The sequence below is a fragment of the Myodes glareolus genome, chromosome 10, assembly GCF_982192425.1.
Source record: "Myodes glareolus chromosome 10, mMyoGla1.1, whole genome shotgun sequence".
In the NCBI taxonomy this organism is placed as follows: Eukaryota; Metazoa; Chordata; class Mammalia; order Rodentia; family Cricetidae; genus Myodes; species Myodes glareolus.
In genome coordinates this window covers 14,375,040-14,381,693 of record NC_142035.1, presented here as the reverse complement: position 1 = coordinate 14,381,693, position 6,654 = coordinate 14,375,040, and the positions used below count along the sequence as shown (strand labels likewise).

Sequence of the window (6,654 nt, the reverse complement as noted above, 5' to 3'; positions counted from 1 at the left end):
TCATGCTTGCTACTCTCTGCCATGCTCCCTACCATGATAGTCATGAACTCTCATGATAGTCATGAACTCTAACCCTCTGGAACCATGAGCCTCCAAATTACTTTCTTTTGTAAGTATTTGGTCATAGTGCCTCTTCATAGCAATATAGAATTAACTAAAACACAAGACAAGCAGTAGCTACAGAGTTGCAGGGTCTTATTAAACAGAAGCGGTTAAATATTTAAAGAAATAAAATCTCTTTACAATTGAAACACAGGTCCAGCTATGGCGCTTTATCAAACGATGAAAGTCTATGAGAGAACACCAGGAACAGCGTGCCTTCTGCGATTGCCACCCAAGCCAAATTTGGGGAGTTTTTGTGGTTTTTTATTATTATTTTATTTTATTACTTTGAAAAAAATACCAATCCAAGTTACCACTTCCTCCCCTCCTCCCACTTCCCTCCCACTCCCTCCACACATCCTCCCCCTAGCCCCTCTCCAATCTTAAGAGAGGGCAAGGCACCCTGCCCTGTGGGAAGGTCCAAGGCCCACCCCACTACATCCACATTGAGCAAGGTATACATCCATAGAGAATAGGATCCCAAAAAGCCAGTACATGTGTGGAGGGCCGGACCACATTCTCCATTGCTTCTAGGAACAAAGGTAGAGATTGACCTCTGTGACCCCAAGGTGTGGCGGCACACGCCTTTAATCTCAGCACACGTGCTTTGTAACTCTCTACCGCTGCGTCCCTGCCTACTCCCGAGGTTTCACCTGGGACTGGGAGCAGTTTGACCAATCCGAGAATGACACGTCTGAAGCGGGGTCTGTTTCCTTTATAAGGGATGGGTTCCATCTTATCTGGGTCTCCGCCATGTGGCTTATGCTCTAGCTCCCAAGAGACATAAAGCTTTTCTGCAGAAGGATCCTATGTGTCCCGCGTGGTTCTTGCTGGCGAGACGGTAGCGCGGGACATCTGGTGCTGATACCCGGGAAAAAGAAGAACTTTGCACCACCGGAGACCCCTTGGACACAAGGAGGATTCAGAACTGCAGGCATGCAAGCTTAGAGAGGTACGCTCTAAAGTCCAGAGAGCGTATCAGAAACTGAGCAGCAGTGGGAGGTTGTGCGCGCACCTAGATAAGTTAAAAAGGACCCTCCGGTAAAGAATGGGGGAGACAGAAAAAAAAAATAAGTTAAAAAGGACCTCCCGGTGATTTTGGGAGAGTGGAGATGGGGGAGAAGGCTGATTTGCAGGGTCAAAAGCTTTATGTTGTGTTGTTCATGTTGTCTTTTGTGTACTGGATGGGAGAGGGATATTTGAACTTGGAGACTGCTGAGGATGTGGTGTTTTGGGAAAGAGGTTCTGTTTTCGTCTCCACGGAGGGGGAGAGCCTAAGGGTGTACTTGGGATTTACGTGGTTTGAATCACCGAGACCTCCTGAAATGTTGTAATGTATACCCCTAAAATTCAGCGGCCCAATAACAGCAGGAAGCAGCCAAAGAGACTAAACGACGCCCAAATTCCCTTAAAGATTAAATGAGGTCCTTTCAAGCCTGCTTCTCTGAGTTCAGCTTTGCTCCGTGCACCGGTTTGGGCTCGGAGTGGGTGCAGCTGGGGCTGGAGGGTGGCTGGAGCGGAGCTTTGCTCTGTGGCTATGGTGGGAGGCATATTGCGCAGGCTCAGTTGGTGCCTGGCCTGGAGGGTATCACAGCAGTACCAAGAATGAGAACGGTGCCACAAGCTGCCAGGCCAGAAGGCTTGCAATGTGCCTAAAACTGTGAGGGGCTCTGAAGCTGGAGTGGCTTCTGTTCCGCTTGGCTGAGCTAAGCTGTGCTGATCCTAGGTAATAAAGGCGGACCTATAGCCTGGGGCAACGGGCGGGGCGAACAATGCTGGCTACTAGCCCGAGAGATTTTCCATCTGAATAAGGAACTGAAGAGATAGCATAGGGGTTAAGAATGCTGCCTGCTCTTCCGAGGGTCGTGAGTTCAATTCCCCAGTGACCACATGGCAGCTTACAACTATTTGGTTTTAAATCTAATGTTTCAGGATCCACAGGGAGGTAGATGCAAAAAGCCCTTAGATTTTTAAAGTGATTGGGTCGTTGGCTGGGTCTGTGAGAGTTTGTTTACAGCTGCTTTTGCTGTGGCACAGGTGTTGAGAGTTTGCTAGTAGGGAAGCGGCCCTGTTCGCCGCCTCTCCCATTGGCCCCTTGAGCCGCAGCGGCTCTGGCGCGGACCTTGAGATGTTGCTGCCTGTGCCGCCTAGGTCTGAGTGTCAGCTCCCGCCACACTCCGCCACCAACACAGCCTCAGAGAACTAGGCTAGCCCCGCGGGGAAGGCAGGGGCGCCTGGGGGTGGAGCCGCACAGCGGGACACGGGGAGCCGCGCAGCGAGCAGGTCCAGGGCCGCACACAGCCCTTGGATGGCGGGCGGGCTCTGGAACCCGAGGCCACCGTACTGGCAAGGAATACGGGAGCCAATAAATCTTAAACCTTATATCAACAAACAGGGCCTGGGTTTTTCCTAGGCGCCACTGGGACAGCACGGCCTATATCATGAAAAACAGAGACCCTCAATCAGTTATCTACCACAGTGGCTACAGCCCTGGATCAACAGGCTACCATAGATACATCTATTAGAGGTAGAATAAAGAACAGGTGGATATCTTATGGCAGCTTGCCCAATTGGGCTGTGAATGGAAAACTCCAGCCTTATGTGTGACCAATGTACCATATGAGAACTTTATAAAAGTGGCTAACTTGTCCCGAGAATTGTCTTTGTATCTTGCAGGAGAATTTTGATGATTTGCTGTCCTCCTTGAGATGGTCCATCATGACAATCAACTCCACGCGAGTGGACATAAGCCTGGCTGAAGAATTCCAGTCCTGGATTGTGTCCTTCATCCCCTACTTCAAAGAATGGGTGGGGGTGGAAATGTTTTGGAACGGTCCTACGCTATGGATTAGTGTTTCTCCTCTGGATGGTCTGCTGACTCAAATCCCAAAGCCATAGGGATAAAGTGGTTTTTGCTCAGCGCTGGCTGCCCTAGAACAGGGGGCCTCTACTGATGTGTGGTTATCTATGTTAAAGCAGTAAGGTTTAAGCCAACCAGCTCCTGCACCCCTAGGACTGTGGTCCATTGCACAGGGTGGAGTGCTTGGCTTAGCTAGCCCTGAAGGTTGTCGAGCTGAAGAGCATCGCACAGAGAATGGCCCTCTCTGAGAGATAAGTCGCTCTGCTTAAGGGTTTTCTGCTGTATATTCCCTTTCCCAGAAAAATGGCAGAGGGCAGGCCGGATAGGTTCCAGGTGTCATGAGCCTAGGGACAGATTCCGTGTAAGCCCATTTTTATGTTTTCATTTTGGGAAGTGCGACCTCTATCTTTACCTTCCTAGGGAGTTGCCTTTCTGCAAAGAAGTAAAAAAAGGGGGATATGTGGAGGGCCGGACCACATTCTCCATTGCTTCTAGGAACAAAGGTAGAGATTGACCTCTGTGACCCCAAGGTGTGGCGGCACACGCCTTTAATCTCAGCACACGTGCTTTGTAACTCTCTACCGCTGCGTCCCTGCCTACTCCCGAGGTTTCACCTGGGACTGGGAGCAGTTTGACCAATCCGAGAATGACACGTCTGAAGCGGGGTCTGTTTCCTTTATAAGGGATGGGTTCCATCTTATCTGGGTCTCCGCCATGTGGCTTATGCTCTAGCTCCCAAGAGACATAAAGCTTTTCTGCAGAAGGATCCTATGTGTCCCGCGTGGTTCTTGCTGGCGAGACGGTAGCGCGGGACATACATGCAGTAGAGACAAATCCCAGTGCCATTGTCATTGGCCCCTCAGTCTGCTCCAACTGTCAACCATATTCAGAGGGATTAGTTTGATCCCATGCCCATTCATTCCCAGTCCAGGTGGAGTTGGTGAACTCCCATTAGCTCAGGCACATTGTCTCAGCGAGTGAACCCCTCATGGTCTTGACTTCTTTGCTCATATTCTCCTTCCTTCCGCTCTTCAACTGGACCTTGGGAGCTCAGTCCAGTGTTCCGATGTGGGTCTCTGTCTTTGTTTCCATCAGTTGTTAGACAAAGGTTCTATGGTGATATTTAACATAATCATCAGTCTGATTACAGAGCAACTTCAGTTCAGGCACCCTCTCTATTGCTTAGGGTCTTAGCTGGGGTCATCCTTGTGAATTCCTGGGAATTTTTCTAGAGCCAGGTATGATATTGTGGTTTAAATATAATTTGCATGACCCCAGAGACTTCTCATGCTGAGGTTTTACCCCCAGTAAGACAAACTTGAAACATCATTTGATTTTAGCGCTTAGAGGTGAACCTTTGGAAGGATTTGGATAAGAGTAGAGTTCCTTTCGTCAAATTCTAGTGCTCTTCTACGAAGAGGAAATAAGCCAGACAAGATAGCACACGCCTTTAGTCCCAGCTCTCTGTAGGTAGAGAGGGTAGATCTCTGAGTTCAAGACCAGGCTGGTCTACAAAGTGAGTTCCAGGACAGCTGGGGCTACACAGAGGAACCCTATCTCAAAAAAAAAAAGAATAAGGAGGAAGAAGAAGCGGGAATGACCAGACATACAGACATATGTGCACTCTTTGTCCCTTACCCTTTGATGTTCTGTGACACCTCAGCACTCTATCAACAAAAGATCCATCATTAGATATGATCCCTTAATCTCAAACCTCCAGAACCAAGAGTCAGTGTAAATTTCTTTTTCCCATAAAGCAACCTGCCTTGGGTATGTTATTACAGCAATGAAAAAGGAACTAATCCCCACCCATAAAATGAAGTCTAGAGGGACAGACTTTCACTAGTATGTTAGCGACAGATGTCTATGGCTGAAAAGATCTCCATTGGAATTTTGTATATTGTTCTGAATATCCTAGCAATGATCATGTGCCCTTTTCCTAAAACTAAAGAGGAGAAAGAAAGGGAAAACAGAAAAAGATTCACAATGCTAAACTCATAAAGAGCTTTGAAGTTACAAGGAAACTGAAGAAAGGAAGAAGACAGAAAGACAGGAAGAAAACAAAGGAAAGAGGAAGAATGGTTACTAATAAGAAGGCTCCAGTGTGCGCATCCTGACTTCCTAACCAGCAAGTGCAAAGACAAGCCATCAGATCTAGAAAACACCACCAGAGAGCCTGGCAGGACTGGGGATGCCTGCAAGTTACTCCTTGCCCATCACACACACACGCACACACACACACACTGATCATAGAAAAAAATTGTTGTCCTGCCCTTGAACTCAACAATTTGACCTATGACTTTGTATAGGAAACACTAAAACCTGGTGGATAGCATTCCCAAGATAAATATTGCCCACCAGAAGAAACACATCACATAATGAAGAGAGAGGGTATGACCTGCTACCATGATTTGTTAGGTGTGGTTCAGTAGCAATGCAGGAACTCAGACAACCATGAGCTTTGCCTGTATCTAGCTTCCTAATGTGTCCTTTCACGGTCTTTGACCTAGATTTCTGCTGCCCCCTGGTGACTCAGAACAGAGAGCCCAGGCAAGAATTTCCTCCACTTCCTTAGGGACTTAACTCATTCTTGTGTTTGTCAGTCTGTGTGAAGATGGTTGGTCTACACACCCATCCCCCTGACTCAACAGATCTTGACTCAACTCAAGGTCAACCTCCCACCCTTATCACTCTACACCTCCACTTACCACTGAAGTCACGTCCACAGGGGGAAAAAAATGAGATGCAGAATAGCAGCAAGAGGTGCTGGAGCCTCTTGGTATTGCTGGGGAAGGGCACAGCGGACTCAGATGGCCAAGGAAAGGGGCAGGGAACACAGATCTTTTCCAGCCCCCAAATGGGGGTCAGATGTCCGCTTTAAGGAAGATGAAGGTGCAAGAGAGGGTGGCTTCTCAGTCTGGTCAAAGGTTAATTTGGGGTGCAAAGATGGCAGACAGCTGGTAGGATCAGGATTCATAGGGACCTACTTCACAGATTTCAGGCTGAAAGGGACTTAAACCCTGAGGAAGAAAAGCTTTGCGTGGCTTCTTTGGTTTAGGAGACAGCAGTAGAGACAACAGCCTAGAGATTTCAGAAAGACCTGGAAATTTAAGCTCTCTCTTGCTCCCCCTCTGTGTATCTCTCTCTCTCTCTCTCTCTCTCTCTCTCTCTCTCTCCCTCTCCCTCTATCTCTGTGTGTGTTTGTCTCTGTGTCTGCCTGTCTGTGTGTGTGTGTGTCTATCTGTCTGTATCTCCCTCTCTTTCTGTGTGTGTGTCTGTCATTCTATCTATCTATCTATCTATCTATCTATCTATCTATCTATCTTTCTATCTATCTTTCTATCTTTCTATCTTGCTCACTCTTCTCCTTTCCTCCATCCCTCCTTCCCCTCATACCATTGCTATAGACACAAGCTACACCGAATAGCCCCCATCTTGTGGAAGAAGAGATATGGCTCACCGGCCCCACCCTTCGGTCCCGTCCTCATCTGGAAGAAAACCCCTTACAGCATCTGAAGGTCCCAGGGACAGACAGCCTCAACTGCTCTCGCTGAAGTCTCTGTTCATATTGCTTTTTAATTACGTGCATAAAGCTAGACAAGGCGCCATCCACTTGGGGACTCAGGAGACAAGAGAATCACTGGAGCCTTTGAGTTCAAGGCCAGTCGGAGCAATACAAGCAACACTCCATC

At 48.1% G+C, this 6,654-nt stretch overlaps 1 long non-coding RNA gene across 1 annotated transcript; it reads left to right on the top strand.

Annotated features, from left to right (window-relative positions):
- Window positions 1-627: 627 nt before the first annotated feature.
- Window positions 628-3,728, top strand: LOC148120575 (uncharacterized). The gene is made up of 2 exons (XR_015739017.1): window positions 628-1,054; window positions 2,779-3,728. It is a non-coding gene; the product is annotated as an uncharacterized LOC148120575 (long non-coding RNA).
- The last annotated feature ends 2,926 nt before the right edge of the window (window positions 3,729-6,654 follow it).